The sequence below is a fragment of the Chiloscyllium plagiosum genome, unplaced genomic scaffold (assembly GCF_037043375.1).
Source record: "Chiloscyllium plagiosum isolate Xiang-an unplaced genomic scaffold, Cpla_swu_hap1 HiC_scaffold_8, whole genome shotgun sequence".
NCBI lineage: Eukaryota > Metazoa > Chordata > Chondrichthyes > Orectolobiformes > Hemiscylliidae > Chiloscyllium > Chiloscyllium plagiosum.
Genome location: NW_028270146.1, coordinates 71,834,939 through 71,855,262, shown reverse-complemented (window position 1 = coordinate 71,855,262; position 20,324 = coordinate 71,834,939). Strand labels below are relative to the sequence as shown.

Below are 20,324 nucleotides of genomic sequence, written 5' to 3'. Positions count from 1 at the left end.
CTCATGCACGATTGGGCCCATCGATTTATCAATGAAAATTGTTCTTGGAGGCCTTTTATCTGCTACGCAGCTTTGTTATGTATATTAAGGGATGATTGCTTGAAGCAAACCACCGAGTAGAAGATCTCTTTCGGGATACCAGTGATCAGAGTACTGAAGTAAATCATTAAATGTGACAACCACAATGTAGCACAGCATAGAAAGAAATCATTTGGCCAGTCTGTTTGCACCAATTGTTTTCTAGACTAATCCAGTTAGTCCGACTCATGTGCTCTTTCCTTACATCAGTATAAGTATTTTGTTGAAGAGTTTATAGAATTCCTTTTTACAGGCTACAATTGATGCATCATCCTATCAGGTAGTGCATTCCGAATGAAATGCCACTTTTGGTCCACCATCAATTGGTTGCCTCTCTTATAAGCCCCGCCAGATTTCTTACCTATGTGTATGACAAGCAATCAAATCACTTGTGCTAGTGTCCCAGCAGTGGAAAAAGTTAAAATGTACCCCTCAAGTCATGGAAATCAGTTTAGATTGTATTAATTAATCAAATACTTTTATTACTATATCAAAATTCTTTCTCTTTCTTATGTGTTTCCAAGGAGGCACATTTCCTATTGTTATTACTATATTGCTTTTTTACTGTAAATACTCCATGTTACAAGTGAAATGTTCTGACTTGCAGAAAGAGTTGCATTGTAAGGCAGTTCTCTCTCAGTTTCCCCTATTATAGAAACCGAGCCAAAGTCTTATAGAACAAGGTGGTCCCTTACTGTGGTACGTGCCAATGGGCTTGCAGTAAAAATTCACATCACATCTCAGTTTCCATAGCAACAGTAGTCTTTCCCATAATGAACTGTATCATCTGACTGATGTCATAGCAGCATGCAGCAGGTCAAATGAGACACCTCCTAGCGCATCCTTAGAGCGACGAATAAACCGAAGGAAAAATGGTATAAAAGGAAATGGTAAGTTCTTTGCCACGAGGATTTCTTTTAAAAACTAACAATTGGTAATTGTCTCAGACTTCAGAATTGAACTCCAATGTGCTGTGGCAGAAACGCCTCCAGAGATTTTTTCTTTGTGTTTGGTATTATTCAAATCTTGCGAGGGAGGCTGCCGCATCAATAGACTGTATTCTGCAGATGGGAATAAGATGAAGGCCTCGACTCCTAATGTACAAACTCAAGCCTTCTCAACTTGTTTTTTTTCACTTTTTTTCTTACATTATTGGAAAATCTACCTCAACTAGTTTGACAAAACATAAAATAATAAAGCTGAGAATGTTGCACAATCTAACAATGCTTCATTAATGCCACAAATAATTGTGTGTTTTCATACTCTTATAATATCGTACATTGTTCATTATAGGGAGCAATGTGTAGGCATAAGCTTTCCAAAAATCAAACAGCTGAGTGTTATATTGAAAGTGCTGTTGATTGTTGTAAATTTATCCTGCAGCCAGCAACTTAATTCTTATTTGGCTTTAGCCTTAAGCTAGCCTTTCTTTACATTAATGTTTAAAGACTTTTTGCAGATTATGTTAATATAAATTACAATATATCCAGTAAGTTAAAAATCTATGTGATAACAGTAATTCTGTGGTGGTTAAATATTCATGTTATAATTATTTTCTGAATTGTCTGTGTTAAACTATATATTAGAATTTTTTTTATTTTATTCTGTAAGATGTGTGTGTGTGTAAAGTGTTCATTATAATAATGTGCAATGTGAAAAGAAAGCATATCTTTTCGTCTTAAGTGACATTTTGTGAAATATAAGACATTCAATATTTTATGATATGCTTCTAAAGACAGGTACTAAATGTGTATTATACTGGCCTTTAGGACTCATGTGATTAGGGCAGGAGTGGACGCTTGAGTGATTTAATTATTTTTTTGTTCATCGGTACCTTCTGTGTTATGCTGAAATTTTTAATCAGTCTGATCACAAATCATATGTCACTACTTAACCAGATTTCAGACTGTTGGACATATATGTCCATAAAAATATAGATATGGGAAAGATGATCTTTGACTTTAAAAGCTTTTTAAAGTGTATTGTGTATGCCAATAGGCGGTGCTTATTTGCAATTCTGCTTGATTGCAAATAATGTAAGAGTTATAAATTAAGGGGAGCTGGCCACAGCCTCAGATTGTGGTTGTCATGCGGTTGCTGCTGAGAAGAGAGAAATGTCTGAGAAGACAGCTGAGGCTCTGTGCTGCAAATGCAGCCTCTAAGTTAACCACTAGGGATCTATGCTTGGATTTGGACTGCCTCATTTGTCAAGCTGTTTGCCGAGCTAGCTAGGGCTGGGTTGGGTCACATCTGAAACCTGCACAGTCTCAGTAAAATGGAGCAACTTGTAAAAGGAATTGCTGATTAGAATAAAATTATTCAACAGTTTTAAATATAAATTGATAAAGCATTGATATAGAAAATATCTGTTCAATAGAATAATTATTTCTTTAAATATCTTTACAGTGCAGCTTTTATATCTTATTAAGGATGAGGATTATTAACTTACTCAAGCATGTATTCATTGGGCTCAGATTACTGACAGAATTGCGAAATATAGTAGGTGAGGCCACAAGGAAACATATTATAAAATGTGTATATAAATTTGTTGAGAATTATTTTAAAGGATGCTTAATGAATTATTGAAAATAAAAGCAGTAAATAGTCATGACAAGTTGTGAAATTACAATATGAAGTCCAATTAATATATCACAAAGCTCATAATATTTTGCCATATTTGGGAAAATAGCCAAATGGTCAGTTAATCTATACCTGATCTGAAAAATCTGTCAGAAAATGGGTCCAAGTTATATTAAGCATATTCATTATTTTGGGTCAGAAATGCATTCGATAAAACATATTTTGCAATAGATGAGGAATATTGTGTGTTAGGTGAGGTGCATTGTTAAGGATATGATTTATGAGATGATGTGCAATAGATAAGAGATTTGTTTTGAGTTTGAGTTTAAATGTCTTAGGTGTGGTCTTTGGGAAATGGATGTGTTGTGCCATGTTGAGCAACATGTCATTTAGGACACACCTATTTAAATGTTTAGGAGGAAGCTGAGGGATTTGGGGAAGAAGAAGAAACCATATGGTCGAACAAAACTGCTATTCAACAATACTAACCTCTAGCATCTTCCAGTGATCTCACAAGATCCATCTATCCCCTTTCTCTGTAGAAATTGCATCACTTTTTTCTTGAAAGGAAATGATGATTCATTATACATTAAATCACATTAATGAGGCCTCATGACCATAGATTGTTGGTAAATGATTGCTCCTGCTTGAACATGCCATATGTCTTATCAGTTTCCATTAATATGTAATTCATTCACATTGATTATTTAGCACATTTCAGGCAGAATTTGCTGTTTGTACAAAACCAAAAGCAGTAGTGGCATAGAGTCATAAAATTATCTGACACAAAAACAGACCCTTCTGGAAAACTTATTTGCCCTGACCAAACATCCCAATCTGACTTAATCCCATTTGCTAGCATTTGGCCCATTTCTCTCTAAACCTTTCCTTTTCATGTACCTTTTCAGATGCCTCTTAAATGTTGTAATTATACCAGCCTCCACCACTTCCTCTGGCAGTTTGTTCCATAGACGCACCACCCTCTGCGCGAAAAGGTTGCCCCTCAGGTCCCTTTTAAATCTTTCCTCCCTCACCTTAAATGTATGTCCTCATATTTTGAACTCCCCAACCTGGAAAAGAAGACCTTGGCTATTCATCCTATCCAAGCCTCTCATGATTTTATAAACCTCTACAAGGTCACCCCTCATTTTCCAATGCTCCAGGGAAAAATGCTCCAGACTATTCACCCTCTCCCAAAAGCTCAAATTCTCCAATTACAGCAACATCCTTCTGAATCTTTTCTGAACTCTTTCAAATTTAACATCTTTCCCATAGCAGGGAGACCAGAATCAAATGCAAAATTCTAAAAGTAGCCTAGCCAATGTCCTCTATAGCCACAACTCCTATACTCCATGCACTGACCAATGAAGACAAACATGGCAAACACCTTCTTCATCACCCTGTCTACCTGTGACTCCACTTTTAAAGAACTATACACCTGCACTCCTTGTCTCTTTGTTCAGCAACACTCCCCAGTGGCTCTACCATTAACCATATAAGTCCTGCCTTGGTTTGCCTTAACAAATTGCAACACCTCACATTTATCTAAATTCAACTCCATCTGCCACTCCTCAGTTCTTTGGTCCATCTGATCAAGGTCCCGTTATACTCTGAGGTAAGCTTCTTCGCTGTTCTTTACATCATCAATTTTGGTATCATCTGAAAACTTACTAACCATACCTCCATATTCACTTCCAAATCATTTACATAAATGACAAAAAGCAGTGGACCCAGCACCAATCCTTGCAGAACACCACTGTCACAGGCCTCCAATCCAAAAAACAACCCTTTACCACCACACTCTGTCTCCTACCTTTAAGGCAATTTTGTGTCCAATTGGCTAGTTTCTCCTGGATTCCATGTAATCTAATCTTGCTAACCAGTTTACAATGTGAACCTTGTCAAAAGCCTTGCTGAAATTCCATTTGGATAATGTCGACCACTCTGCCTTCATCATTGATTCACCTCATTACAAAAAGTGGCCACATGCTATATAGATATTAGCAACTGACAAGAATACTTAGAAAAGTGAATGGAAAATAAACAAGGTGGAAGGGGGCTGGTTGAGAGTCTTGAGAACTACAAATCGACCTTTGTTTGGAAGAAATTTGAATAGGAGAAGATTAAGAAATCAGAGAAGGATCACTTTGAAGTACCAAGGAGAAGAAAATATATGGATGTTGCTAATTTGAAATTAAACAGAAAACGTGCTAATTGCACAAGAAATTGGAGAGTATTTTTTGAAAGTATAGGTAATGCTCTCAGTTTGTCTCTTTGTCACGTGGGAAAAGGTTCTTTATTGAACTGGTTAAAACAATGAAGAAAGAGTAGAAGGTAGCATTCCAAAGTTTAATATGGTGACTATTTTCACAGAAAAGCAAATTTGCAAGTTTGGTAGTTTCTTAATACATTTTAAAATGATGTTAATTATGAAGGACCTAAAAATATATCTGCATGACTCAGCCATTTACTAAGATCATGGTTAATCTGATCATGGCTTTAAGTCCATTGTCCTGTCTTCCCCTCTGAATACTTGACTCCTTTGTAATCTGTTAAACTCAGTTTTGAATATATTCAATGATACAGTCTCTATAGCTCTCTGGGTTGGAGATTTGCAAAAATTAACTACCCCTGTAGAAAAGAAATTCCTCCACATCTCCATCTTAAATGTACAATTGCAATAAGGTTTCCCTACTTGCACACTCAATCCCCTTATAAAAAAGGCTCATATACCATTTACATTCTTAATTATTTGTTGCTACCTATTAACCTTTTGTGATTGATTTGTAGAGATCCAGATTCACTCTGTACCACAGAATTCTGTAATATTAAATTATATTCAACTTTTCTATTATTCTGCCAAAGTTGACAACTTCACAATCTCCCACTTTATAATCCATCTGCCAATAATTTGCCCACTCACTTAATCTGTGTAGATTCTTTCTAGCTTTCTCACAACTTGCTCTCTTATTTAAATCAGCAAATTTGGCTAATGATTTAGTCCCTTAATCTAAATCATTAAACTAGTTTGTAAACAATTGCAGCCTCACACTAAACTAGTTGTCACTTCACTAGTTATTTTGCCAACCTGAAAATGATCTAATTAGCCATTGTTCTATTTCCTGTTTGTGAACCAATCCCTTTTCAAGAAGGTTCAACTTGTTCAAGGGGTTTTAAATGATACTAATAGCATAATACTAGAAGTTCTCATCAATCCAATTAATTTCCTCACAATGCATTCTTTGGAAAAATGTAGAATCACTGTTAATCACTTCTGGATTTTGACACAATTCTGTGCATTTGTGGATTTACAAAGTTGCCATCAGTTTCAGTAGAGTAATAATGGTGAAAATTGAAAGTATTGTTGCTATTACTGGTCCAAGATGTGGGTCTTTCACTTTACTGAACAAATAGGTGCAAAGCATACTGACTTTTTTAAAGGCTACAAACACATGTGTAGAGGATGAGTCTAGCTCACATTAGAGAAAATATTCTCAGTGAGTAATGCAGCTTTATAGTTTGTAATCATTTTTTAGAAGCTGTGGTTCCCTTTGTAAATCCATAATGACATTTTCAGTTACTGGCTTAGCAAGTGGCTTATAACTCCCAACCAGGTGGTGTGTGGGTCTCATTATTTGTCAATGCATGCTGAAAATGTTGCAACTAATTTACATATTTAAGAAATAATTGCAGATTGCCAGGTATATTTAAAAAGTTCATTCAGGTTTCATGGCCTGTAACAGCTTTGAACAACTAACAGTTGCATTATGGGAAATTTGGGGGAGGGATGTCATGACCTGGCTGGTATGTGTTATTTTTGTGGTGGATAGCTCTTCAAACCATTATCTGTGGACATAAAGTTTATTCTTGTATGTGCAGCAATTGTTGAATCAACTACTAGATTCAGCATTTTAAATATTTGCTGCAACGTAACTATAAAACCTCACTATCATTATCAAAGGTTCGATAACAACAACAACAATTTTCACCTACATAGCATCTTTAATACAGTGAAGCTCCGAAACCGCTTTAAAGGAGTGGAGGATAGAAGAAGGCATTTAAATAAAATAGGTATAAGAAAAATTGTATTGAATTTGTATTAATAAAGTTTGGGTGACAGTTGGACATTTATATTATTCAAGGAAATTATTGTTTGCCTTCCTATCAGTGTTTTTGTTTCCATTCATATGTGAAAACACCAAGTAGTTGACCAGCCTATCAATCATGGTGCCACTTTCAAATTCTTTCAGATCACTACTCCCATTTACACAACCTCTTTGGAAAGGCATTAGAACAAAGAGAGAAACAGGCCAATTTAGGAAAAAGGTTTTGGGAAATACCTCTCCAAAACCAATAGATTGAATATCATTCCTCATTCTGAACCTATCTACTCTCTTTAAATCAATGCCTTACATTTGCAGAAACTCACTCAGGATCCCTTCTCATGGCCATCGTGAGTTCATTTACTTTACATATTCTGGCCATTACAGAACTGGATAGTTCTCTTCAAAAAGAAGATCTAACTCTATTTTCTTGGTTTGTACTGAAGTTCCTATGTCTTGCCATTTCTAAACTGACTCATATAAATTAATCACAGCACAGAATTATTCGTCTGGTCAACTTAATCATTCCCCTGTAGGTGAACAAAAATTACATAAGACATTCCTGATAATGAACAGATTAAGATTTGATAATAAAAACAGAAATTTATGGAAAATCTCAGCAGGTCCTATCAGTTAACTATGATTTCTCTCCACAGATGCTGTCAGACTTGCTGACGTTTTCAAGGAATTTCTGTTTTTGTTTCAGATTTCTAGCAACTGCAATTCTTTTGGTTTTTTTAATCGAAAATTCATTAATATTCTGGTAAGCTATCTTCAAGGAATCTTTATGGAACAGAATCAAAACTGATTTATTAAAGATATAACAAAGTATGAAAATAAATAAGTCCCCTAGGCTGGATTGGATTTATCCTAGAATTCTCTGGGAAGCCAGAGAGGAGGTTACTGAGCCTTTGGCTTTGATCTTTATGTCCTCATTGTCTACAGGAATGACGCCAGAAGGCTGGGGGATAGCAAATGTTGTTCCCTTTTTCAAGAAGGGGATTAGAGACAAACCTGGTAATTATAGACCAGTAAGCCTTACTTCTGTTGCGGGTAAAGTGTTGGAAAAGGTTACAAGAGGTCAGATTTATAATCATCTGGACAGGAATACGTTGATTAGGGATTATCAACATGGTTTTGTGAACGGTAGGTTGTGTCTCACAAGCCTTATTGAGTTCTTTGAGATGGTAACCAAACAGGTGGATGAGGGTAAAGTGGTTGATGTGGTGTATAGGGATTTCAGTAAGACGTTTAATGAGGTTCCTACGGTAGGCTTTATTGCACAAAATACGGAGGCATGGGATTGAGGATGATGTAGCGGTTTGGATAAGAAGTTGGCCAGCTGAAAGAAGACAGAGGGTGGGATGCTTGATGGGAAATATTCATCCTGGAGTTTCAGTTACTAGTGGTGTACCACAAGGACCTGTTTTGGGGCCACTGCTATTTGTCATTTTTATAAATGACCTGGATGAGAGAGTAAGAGGATGGATTAGTAAATGTGCAGATGACACTAAGGTCGGTAGAGTTGTGGATAGTGTTGAAAGATGTTACAGGTTACAGAGGAACATAGATAAGCTGCAGAGCTGGGCTGAGAGGTAGCAAATGGAATTTAATGCAGAAAAGTGTGAGATGATTCACTTTGGAAGGAACAATAGGAACAGCAGAGACATCTTGGTGTCCATGTACATAGATCCCTTAAAGTTGCCACCAGGTTGATATAGTTGTTAAGAAGGTGGTGCATTAGCTTTTATTGGTAGAGGGGTTGAGTTTCGGAGTCAAAAGATCATGCTGCAGCTGTACAAAACTCTGGTGCGGCTGCACTTGGAGTATTGCGTGCAGTTCTGGTTATTGCGTTATAGGAAGGATGTGGAAGCTTTGGAGAGGGTTCAGAGGAGATTTACGAGGATGTTGCCTGGTATGGAGGGAAGGTCTGATGAGGACAAGCTGAGGGACTTGAGGCTGTTTTCGTTAGAGAGAAGGTTGAGAACTGACTTAATTGAGACATACAAGATAATCAGAGGGTTAGTTAGGGTAGATAGTGAGAGCTTTTTTCCTTAGATGGTGATGGCTAGCATGAGGGGACATAGCTTTAAATTGAGGATTGATAGATAAAGGACAGATGTCAGAGGTAGTTTCTGTACTCAGAGAGTAGTCGGGGCGTGGAATGCCCTGCCTGCAACAGTAGTAGATTCACAAGCTTTATGGGGATTTAAATGGTCATTGGATAGACATATGGGTGAAAATGGGATAATGTAGGTTAGATGGGCTTCACATTGGTTCCACAGGTTGGTGCAACATTGAGGGCCGAAGGGCCTGTACTGTGCTGCAATGTTCTATGTTCTTTGTTCCAATAACTTGACATTGTACATGGCTGACATTGTATTTCTAGTTTCTGCAGCTAACACCAAATAGTTTATTTACTTTTGGCCTCTTGGCATTGGTTAATGTCCTTCAGGATTCTTTCTGATTTGATTTATTATTGTCACATGTACCTAAAAGTTTTGACAAGTGAAAAGTTTTGTTTTGTGTGCAGTACAGGCAAATCATAACATACAAGGACAAACAGATCATAGGGTGTTTAGACAGAGGAGGGCATGCAAGATTACGGCAGAGGAGCTGCACCAAAGCAAGATCAACATTAGATTTGAAATTAGAGAGGTCCATTCAGTGGTTTAATAACAGCAGGGAAGAAACTGTTCTTGAACCTATTGGTATGTGGACTCAAGGTTCTGCATTTTCTGCCTGATGGAAGAGAGAAGATGATCTTCTCTCTCAGGGTGGGAGGGGTCTTTGATGATGTTGACAGCCTTGTACTAATGGTTCATTCTGGGTCATGCTTGCTTTATCTCAGTTGAATTCCAGTGCAGTTCAAAATTTGAAGTACTTCAGTGAGCGCCAACCAACAGTGCAAGGTCCATGTAATAGTTCAGAATTGCATTTGGAACTCACACATGCCTGATTCAAAGTTCCATTTTTGACTTTTATTAAAGAGACCTTTGGTGATGAATATAATTTTTTTGGGAAACTGTGCAATGGCTGCAGGCAGTCAGAGGACCAATGCTTCAGGCAACCTTGAGGTCATCCCCTCCTGCCTGATTGCAGCTGCAATTTCAAGCCATTGTGAGGCCTGCAGGCCCTCTTCCAAATTGGGCCTCAATTCTCATAGGCTTTTTTAAATTTTAAGGTTTAAAAATTGGGGAGAGCTGACTTCCATTGTGGGACACCCTCTCTCACTGACCTGAAAGTAAGTGTGCCTTTTTCCATGTTGTAAAGCTTCCTATTGGCCCTCCAGCATCAAGAACACACCCATCATGCTTAAACTAATGGAAAACCTGCCCTCTGGCCACCAACTTATATACAGTATTCCAGAAAGCCCACAGGCCGGTAACTGCTTCCCACACATAACCTAGGTTTATAATTCCACTTAATTTCAATGCTGGAATCATGAAGATTGCTGTCTTCATGATTCTGTCTCTTGTCTCCATGTTATCTGAAAATTCACAGATTGTGCTAGTACAGAAAAAGGCCATTCAGCCCTTTGTGTGTGAACCAACTCTCTATGGAAGCAATTTATTTTGTACCGCTCGCCCACCTTCTCTCCAAAGATAATAATTCCTGTTGAATGCTTTGATTAAACCTGCCTCCATTACGGTCTTAGGCAGCAAATTGATCCTAATTATTCACTGCATGAAAATGTCCTTATTGTGTTGCTATTGCTTCCTTTGCCATTGCCTTAAATCTGTGCCCATTTGTTCTCAATGCTTCCACAAGTGGAAACAGTGTTTCCCTATCATTCTGTATCATGATTTTGAATTAACAAACAGTGAATTTCACAACTAATCTTGGAGGAACCAGTTTGGCGGAGTTCACAACACAGAATCAGATAATTTAATCGTTGTTTTAAGTCTGTCCAATAGAAAGGCTGCAGTAGTGAGTACAGTGGGTTATTTTCTTCGAGGAGAAAGTGAGGGCTGCAGATGCTGGAGATCAGAGCTGAAAATGTGTTGCTGGAAAAGCGCAGCAGGTCAGGCAGCATCCAAGGAACAGGAGAATCGACGTTTCGGGCATAAGCCCTTCTTCAGGAATGAGGAAAGTGTGTCCAGCAAGCTAAGATAAAAGGTAGGGAGGAGCGAATTTGTGGCGGATATGGCCTGTCTCCCCAATATAGAGGAGGCCACATGCACCTCCACACACATCATCTATTGCATCCGCTGCACCCGATGTGGCCTCCTCTATATTGGGGAGACAGGCCGCCTACTTGCGGAACTTTTCAGAGAACACCTCTGGGACACCCGGACCAACCAACCCAACCACCCTGTGGCTCAACACTTCAACTCCCCCTCCCACTCCACCAAGGACATGCAGGTCCTTGGACTCCTCCATCGCCAGACCATGGCAACATGATGGTTGGAGGAAGAGCGTCTCATCTTCAGCCTGGGAACCCTCCAACCACAAGGGATGAACTCAGATTTCTCCAGTTTCCTCATTTCCCCTCCCCCCACCTTGTCTCAGTCAAATACCTCGAACTCAGCACCACCTTCCTAACCTGCAATCTTCTTCCTGACCTCTCTGTCCCCACCCCACTCCGGCCTATCACCCTCACCTTGACCTCCCTCCACCTATCGCATTTCCAACGCCTCTCCCCCAAGTCCCTCCTCCCTACCTTTTATTTTAGCCTGCTGGCCACACTTTCCTCATTCCTGAAGAAGGGCTTATGCCCGAAATGTCGATTCTCCTGTTCCTTGGATGCTGCCTGACCTGCTGCGCTTTTCCAGCAACACATTTTCAACAGTGGGTTATTTCTTGATGATAAGTTTTTGGAGATAAGTCTCTTGATTAAACTTAAAATACAAGCCATAACTATTAATTTAACCTGGTGCAGTGTTTTGTAGAGGAATAAGACGGTGTTATTTTCTGGGTCTGTAGATTGTGAAAGAGCAAAAAATGGCCTTTAATAGAGTGATATGTACTTCTTGTCAGATGTGGGAGTTTAAAGAGAGTTTAAAGGTTACTGAGGATTATATCTGCCATAAATGCTGTTGGGTGCGAATCTTATCAGATTGAATGGATCGTTTGGAGAGACAGTTAGAAGAGATGAGGAATTTGCAACAGCAACAGTATGTGATGGATGGCAGTTATAGGAAGGGGGGAATGTCTCAGATACAGGCGCATAGATGGGTTAACTCCAGGATGGGTAAGAGAGGTAGGCACCTAGGGCAGAAATCTTCTGTGGTTATAGCCATTCCAAACAGGTATGCTGTTTTGGAAAATGTAGTGGGTGATGAATTCACAGGGGAACGTAGCACGAACAGCCAAGTTTCTGGTATTGAGACTGGCTCTAATGCAACAAGGGATACGTCAGCTTCCAAGAGATCAATTGTGTTAGGGGATTCTGTAGTCAGAGGTACAGACAGACGTTTCTGTGGCCAGCAGAGAAAAAGCAGAATGGTGTGTTGTTTCCCTGGTGCCAGGATCAAGGATGTTCTCAAGGGGGAGAGAGGCCAGCAGGAGGTCATTGTCCACATTGGAACCAACGATATAGGAAGGGAAAAGGTTGAGATTCTGAAGGGAGATTACAGAAAGCTAGGTAGAAATTTAAAAAGGAGGTCCTCAAGGGTAGTAATATCTGGATTACTCCCGGTGCTACGAGCTAGTGAGGGCAGGAATAGGAGGATAGAGCAGATGAATGCATGGCTGAGGAGCTGGTGTATGGGAGAAGGATTCACATTTTTGGATCATTGGAATCTCTTTTGGGGTAGAAGTGACCTGTACAAGAAGGACGGATTGCACCTAAATTGGAAGGGGACTAATATACTGGCAGGGAAATTTGCTAGAACTGCTCGGGAGGATTTAAACTAGTAAAATGGGGGGGTGGGACCCAGGGAGATAGTGAGGAAAGAGATCAATCTGAGACGGGTACAGCTGAGAACAGAAGTGAGTCAAACAGTCAAGGCAGGCAGGGACAAGGTAGGATTAATAAATGAAACTGCATTTATTTTAATGCAAGGGGCCTAACAGGGAAGGCAGATGAACTCAGGGCATGGCTAGAAACATGGGACTGGGATATCATAGCAATTACGAAAACATGGCTCGGGGATGGGCAGGGCTAAATGTTCCAGGATACAAATGCTACCGGAAGGATAGAAAGGGAGGCAAGAGAGGAGGGGGAGGGTCATTTTTGATAAGGGATAGCATTATAGTTGTGCTGAGGGAGGATATTCCCAGAAATACATCCAGGGAAGTTATTTGGGTGGCACTGAGAAATAAGAAAGGGATGTTCACCTTATTGGGATTGTATTATAGACCCCCTAATAATCAGAGGGAAATTGAGAAACAAACTTGTAAGGAGATCTCAGCTGTCTGTAAGAATAATAGGGTAGTTATGGTAGGGGATTTTAACTTTCCAAACATAGACTGGGACTGACATAGTGTTAAAGGTTTAGATGGAGAGGAATTTGTTAAGTGTGTACAAGACAATTTTCTGATTCAGTATGTGGATGTACCTACTAGAGAAGGTGTAAAACTTGACCTACTCTTGGTAACTAAGGCAGGGCAGGTGACTGAGGTGTCAGTGGGCCAGCGACCATAATTCTATTTGATTTAAAATAGTGATGGAAAAAGATAGACCAGATCTAAAAGTTGAAGTTCTAAATTGGAGAAAGGCCATTTTTGACGGTATTAGGCAAGAACTTTTGAAAGCTGATTGGAGGCAGATGTTCGCAGGTAAAGAGACGGCTGGAAAATGGGAAGCCATCAGAAATGAGATAACGAGAATCCAGGGCAAGTATATTCCTGTTAGGGTGAAAGGAAAGGCTGGTAGGTATAGGGAATGCTGGATGACTAAAGAAATTAAGGGTTTGGTTCAGAAAAAGAAGGAAGTAGGAGTATACTTAAAAGGAAATCAGGAGGGCAAAAAGGGGACATGAGATCGCGTTGGCAAATAGGGTTAAAGAGAATCCAAAGAGTTTTTAGAAATATATTAAGGACAAAAGGGTAACTGGGGAGAGAATTGGGCCCCTCAAAGATCAGCAAGGTGGCCTTTGTGTGGAGTCACAGAAAATGGGGGAGATACTTAATGAATATTTTGCATCAGTATTTACTGTGGAAAAGGATATGGAAGATATAGACTGCAGGGAAATAGATGGTGACATCTTGCAAAATGTCCAGATTACAGAGGAGGAAGTGCTGGATGACTTGAAATGGGTAAGGGTGGATAAATCCCCAGGATCTGATCAGATGTACCCGAGAACTCTGTGGGAAGCTTGAGAAGTGATTGCTGGGCCTCTTGCTGAGATATTTGTATCATCGATAGTCACAGGTGAGGTGGTGGAAGGCTGGAGGTTGACAAACGTGGTGCCACTGTTTAAGAAGGGCAGTAAAGACAAGCCAGGGAACTAAAGACCGGTGAGCCTGACCTCGGTGGTGGGCAAGTTGTTGAAGGGAATCCTGAGGGACAGGATGTACATGTATTTGGAAAGGCAAGGACTGATTAAGGATAGTCAACATGGCTTTGTGTGTGGGAAATCATGTCTCACAAACTTGAGTGAGTTTTTTGAAGAAGTAACAAAGAGGATTGATGAGGGCAAAGCAATGGATGTGATCTATATGAACTTCAGTAAGGCGTTTGACAAGGTTCCCCATGGCAGACTGATTAGCAAGATTAGATCTCATTGAATACAGGGAGAACTAGCGATTTGGATACAGAACTGGCTCAAAGGTAGAAGACAGAGGGTGGTTTTTCAGACTGGAGGCCTGTGACCTGTGGAGTGCCACAAGGATTGGTGCCGGGCCCTCTACTTTTTGTCATTTACATAAATGATTTGGATGTGAGCATAAGAGGTACAGTTAGTAAGTTTGCAGATGACACCAAAATTGGAGGTGTAGTGGACAGTGAAGAGGGTTACCTCAGATTACAATAGGATTTGGACCAGATGGGCCAATGGGCTGAGAAGTGGCAGATGGAGTTAATTCAGATAAATGCGAGGTGCTGCATTTTGGGAAAGCAAATCTTAGCAGGACTTATACATTTAATGGTAAGGTCCTCGGGAGTGTTGCTGAACAAAGAGACCTTGGAGTGCAGGTTCATAGCTCCTTGAAAGTGGAGACGCAGGTAGATAGGATAGTGAAGAAGGTGTTTGGTATGCTTTCCTTTATTGGTCAAAGTATTGAGTACAGGAGTTGGTAGGTCATGTTGCGGCTGTACAGGACATTGGTTAGGCCACTGTTGGAATATTGCGTGCAATTCTGGTCTCCTTCCTATTGTAAAGATGTTGTGAAACTTGAAAGGGTTGGAGGATTTGAGCTTTAGGGAGAGGCTGAACAGGCTGGGGCTGTTTTCCCTGGAGTGTCGGAGACTGAGGGGTGACCTTATAGAGGTTTACAAAATTATGAGGGGCATGGATAGGATAAATAGACAAAGTCTTTTCCCTAGGGTTGGGGAGTCCAGAATGAGAGGGCATAGTTTTAGGGTTAGACAGGTAAGATATAAAAGAGACCTAAGGTGCAACCTTTTCACGCAGAGTGTGGTACATGTATGGAATGAGCTGCTGGAGGAGGTGGTGGAGGCTGGTACAATTGCAACATTTAAGAGGCATTTGGATGGGTATATGAATAGGAAAGGTTTGGAGGGAAATGGGCCAGGTGCTGGCAGGTGGGACTAGATTAGGTTGGGATATCTGGTTGGCATGGACGGGTTGGACCGAAGGGTCTGTTTCCATGCTGTACATCTCTATGATTCTATGACTGTATGACCCCGCTATCAAATTTCAGGTCAATCTTCTCTTCTCCATGGAAAATAGTCCCAACCTCTTTAATATATCAATGTCGCTGAAGATCCACATCCCTTAATCAATTCTTGTATATCTTTCCTGCACTCTCTAGTGTCTAATGAAGAGTCAGATCACATTCAAAACGTTAATACTGTTTCTCTCCACAGATGCTGCAAGAACTGCTGAGTATCTCCAGTACTTTCTTTTTGAATACTCCATGAGTATTGTTCTGTCTGTCCTTTTGTGAGCTATGTGAAACATTCCTTTATTCCAATTCTACTCAGGTCTCCACCAAGTATTCTCTTTCTGGTTCTTCAATGATTGCACTAGTGCTGGCATCTACTTTTACCTTCAACTGTGTCCAACCCATTTCCTGCGCTTGTCCTCTCACTCTTATCTCTCCATCCCAGAACCATGATCATCCACCAACATTTATGCCATATCCAGAAACATACCATCATTAAATATGTCATGCCCTTCCCACCCTGTCAACATTCTGAATTGACTGTTCCCTCCATGAACCTTGGTTCATACCTCTATCTCCTACTCCCCAATGTATCACCCCTTCCCATGGTACCTTCCCATGCAATGGCAAAATATATAATACATTCCCTTTTTCCTCCTTTCTGTTCACTGTCAAGGGCCCCAAACACTCCTTCCAACTGAGCAGAGATTTTCTTGTGCTTATTTCAATTTAGTTTACTGTATTTGCCACTCACAATGTGATCTATTCAAATGTGGGGAGACTGACCATTTTATGGAACGCCAACACTCAGTTCCCAGGTGTGACTCCAACCATTTGGCTCCTTGCCTGTTTAACTCCACACCTTACTCTTGTGTTCACATTTCTGTCCTCAGACCATTGCAATGTTACAGTGAAGCCCAACACAGACTTCTGAAACAGCCTTCTGAATTCAAGCATTTTTTCAACAACTTCACACCATGATCGCTGTCCTCCATTTTGATTCTTTTACCCCCTAGGTGCCAGTCTGCATATTATTGCTTTTGCTTTTCAGAGAACTAACCGTTGTTCTTCTGCTAACACCTACTCGAGATTATTGCTTTGTTTCTTTACCCCCACCATTGGCACTCTGATTGCTGTTTGTTCCATAACAACTTTGGAATTTACTCTCCCCCACACATTTCCCTTTTGTTTCACTTGCTCCTTCAAACCTTTATCAACAGCATAAAACCCATTACATTTTGACCTCTCTTCAGCTCCAGATAAAAGTCACACTGGACTCAAAATGTTAAATCTGTTTCTCCCTCTCCAGCTGGTGTCAGACTTGCTGACTTTTTAGCATTCTTCATATATATTTCAGATCTCCAGATGTGAAACATTTTGATCTTGTTGATATGAACTCCTTTGCCTTGTACACTATGTCTCTATTAATAGATCCTGGGAAACTGTAACTTTTTTAACTGCTCTCTCAATCCTGTCCTGCCACCCTCAATGCACATACGCAGCCAAGTCCCTCTTCAGGATTATACCCTTATATTTTACATTTTCTCTTCTTACCAAACGACATATTATATATTATATATATAATTATTGATTATATATTATATAAATAAAATAGAGGCACTAAAGAAGGTGTAAAAATAGATCTACAAAGTGAGACAAGAAAACCTATCACTAGGAAAGTTTGAAAAAGCTGCCTCTCTTTATTCATGAAAAGTGAAAGTTTAGCGGTGACCTGATAGAAGTCTTTGAGATTATGATGGTGTTTGATATTATGGATGGAAGAAACATATTTCTAATTCCGGAAGAGATTAAAACTTGTGACTGTAAAAATAAAATTGTCATCTAATTCCCTACCAGATATATCAGAAAAACATATTCATTTAGAGAATGGTAAGAATGTGAAACTTACAACCACAAGGAATGGTTAAGGCAGATAGTATTGAAGCAGTAAAGGTGAAGCTAGTTAAGCAGATGAGTGAGAAAGGCATAGCAGAGAGAACTTGTGGTGCAGTAGTTGTGTCCAACCTCTGGACCAGGAGGCTCCATGGGTGTACCGTAGCATTTCTGAATAGGTTGTTTTGAAATATCGTAAAAGAAGGCATAGCAGGGGTTCTTGTGGTGCAATATCTATACCTCTGAACCAGGAGCTCAGGTTCAAGTCACATCTGCACCAGAGGTGAATCATAACATCACTGACCTGATTGATTCGAAAAAGATATCTAAAAAGAAACAGCAGGAGATGCTGATGAAGATCAGAAGAGACTCCTGAGGAGCATTAACAGAAGCAGAGACTGCAGGGCTTGTTTCAGTTCTGTACTGTGTGTAATTTTATAACAGGAAAACAAAATCTGAACCCCAGCAGAAAAATTCCAGCAGACACATTACAGCTGTTGGAATTGTCCTGTGTCCTCTGGAATTTAGAAAATATCTGGTGCTCTAAAGCTTAGAATAGAGCTTGTCTTCAATGTTGAGAACTCACACGGTAACTCCCTTTTTGGTGGGCTGTTCTCTTTGCAGTACAATGAAAATGATTGTGGTTCTGTGATATTGTCTCCAGATATGATTCTGTGAGAATAATTATTTCAGGATATTGCTTAACTAGCCTGTGGAACAGCTCTGCCAGCTGTGACATGTGTCACCAGATGTTAATAAGGAGGACTTTGGAGGGTCAGCTGATTTTGCTGCTGTTGTTTCCAATGGTTGTTCATCCTGTCCATTCTTTTTATGAGACATTGTTAAATGCATGAGTGGGTTGCTACGCCATTTGAACAGGCATTTAAGAGTCAACCACATTGTTGTAGATCTGGAGTTAAATGTAGACTAGGTGAGGATGGCAGATTTTCCATCCTTAAAGGACATCAGTGAGTTTTATGACAGTCGGCAATTGGATCATGGTCATGTTAGACTCGATTTTAATTCATAATTTATTAATTAAATTCAAATTTCACCATCTGTTTTTGTGAAAGAGAAGCCCATGTCCCCAGAGCATCACTGGTTCAGTCTCAGTACTGCAATGTCATTGCCTCCCCATCTTTAAAGTGCATTAATGGAAGTGCATCTGTCTCATTAGCGAGTTTAAGTTAGCCAATATCCTCCAGAGAAATAGATGGGGACCAGCTGTGGCTGAATTTTAAGTCACGTCACAAGGATTGATCATCACAGATGTAACAATTCACGTGAACATTCAATGAAGAATACATTGAAATGCAATATTTTTCATTCAAAAATAATGTTTAAGTCCTCATCTCCTCTGTAACCATCAGTTTGTGAAAAACATGGGGTGTGCCATGACCATTACATCTGCTGTTGTGACAGACTCTACTATGTGTCATTATGTATGCATGGTTATATAAATGACATTTTATATATATATATATATATATATATATATAAAGCTCTACATGTGAAATAGATGGATAAATCACCCACTGTCATAGTTTTGTGCCCATTATTTGTGCTCATACATTTTAACTTTCCTTTTTCTTCCATTATGTCCAGATGCTATTTGGACATCAGCAGCTGAAGTGAGGTAGTCTGCTAGCTGTGATGTCCTGATTTCTTGGATGCCCATGGTATTTGTCCTCTGGAGGCATGGGGCCTTGAGGTTGCCAGCCTAATGGAGCTCTCCTACACTTGCGCAGTGGCAACCTCTTCGGTCTTGCCTGCTGGAAGTTTCAGAGTCAATGGTGGAGGGTATTAGGAAATGCCCTAACAGGAGAGGCACCTGTTAACAGAGGTGAAAGTGGGTGGCACAGCTGTTACTTTTGGTACAGGTGTGGAGATGTCTTGAATGAGTGAGGAGACAGTGCAGAGGGCATGTAGGGTTAGTGATATCAGAGACTGGGTGGGTGACAGCAAATGATGGTCGACGTTTTAGGCAATTAATAGTGAGCATGGTGGAGCATGAGCCTCAGTTGAAGGTGAGTACAGTAACTGAGGTAGAATGTGTGTGACATATTGGGGGGAAGATGATAGCATTTACGGTGGTGAAATAGAGATGATTATTGACCTGGGCATTCCTCCAAATAGCTAAGACTGGTTTAATCTGGGTGGTAAGCCCAGATCAAGCTGGCATGGTCTGGTGTTGTGGCCTCCACTACTGGTCTTGGGCAAGAAGAAATCCCACGTCTGCACTATCCCATCCTGCTGGACCTCCAGATATCAGCCTGCAAAGCAGGGTGCCAGCATTTTGTGCCTGGTGCAATTGTCAGGACAGCTCCAGACTGACAGTGCTGGTCTGGGTGCACAATGGGTTTTTAAAATGGCATTGGCACAAGGGATGCTGGTTAATTCCACAACATCCTGCTATGACAAGTTGTTTCAGGAATGGCATGTGGTAAGGTGAGGCTGGAATCAGACATGAGGGACTCCCTAAGGGTCTGGTAGAAAGTTGCTGAGGTGAGTTTAGTAAAATACCATGAGAAATTTCATTAGGCTTTGAGGTGAAAAACTTGATATATCTTGTGCTTAGCAAAAAAAAAGTATGATTTAGCCCCAGATTCTAATATGTCATATGGTGTATAGTGGTATTCTTTATATAACCAATGTGAACTTCTAGAAGAGGTTAGGGCCTGGTCGCAGTGGTGTAAGTCACTTTTTTTATTGTGGTGGTGAGTCTTAACTACTGCTAAACAGACACTGTGCTGTTTATTATTCATTCTGACTGATGAGATACAAAGTTGGGACAAAGTTCCTTGTTCTTTCAAATGGGTTCTAGATCCTCTGCATAAAGTGTTGCACTTTTTTTCTAACTCTTCAGTTGACAAGAATCTGCTATTTACAAGCCCTTAAAATGTCTATGAACAAGTCCAAATCAATCTGTTCCAAAGT

General features: G+C 40.0%; 1 protein-coding gene across 4 annotated transcripts in view; it reads left to right on the top strand.

Annotated features, from left to right (window-relative positions):
• The first annotated feature begins 905 nt into the window (after positions 1 to 905).
• The window catches only part of akap6 (A-kinase anchoring protein 6), a 418,819-nt gene continuing 399,400 nt past the window's right edge, over positions 906 to 20,324 (top strand). For all 4 annotated transcript variants that reach the window (XM_087989959.1, XM_043697890.2, XM_043697891.2 and 1 more), the window contains exon 1: positions 906 to 968. The gene's annotated coding sequence lies outside the window, so the exon portion shown is untranslated. The remainder of the gene's footprint in view (positions 969 to 20,324) is intronic.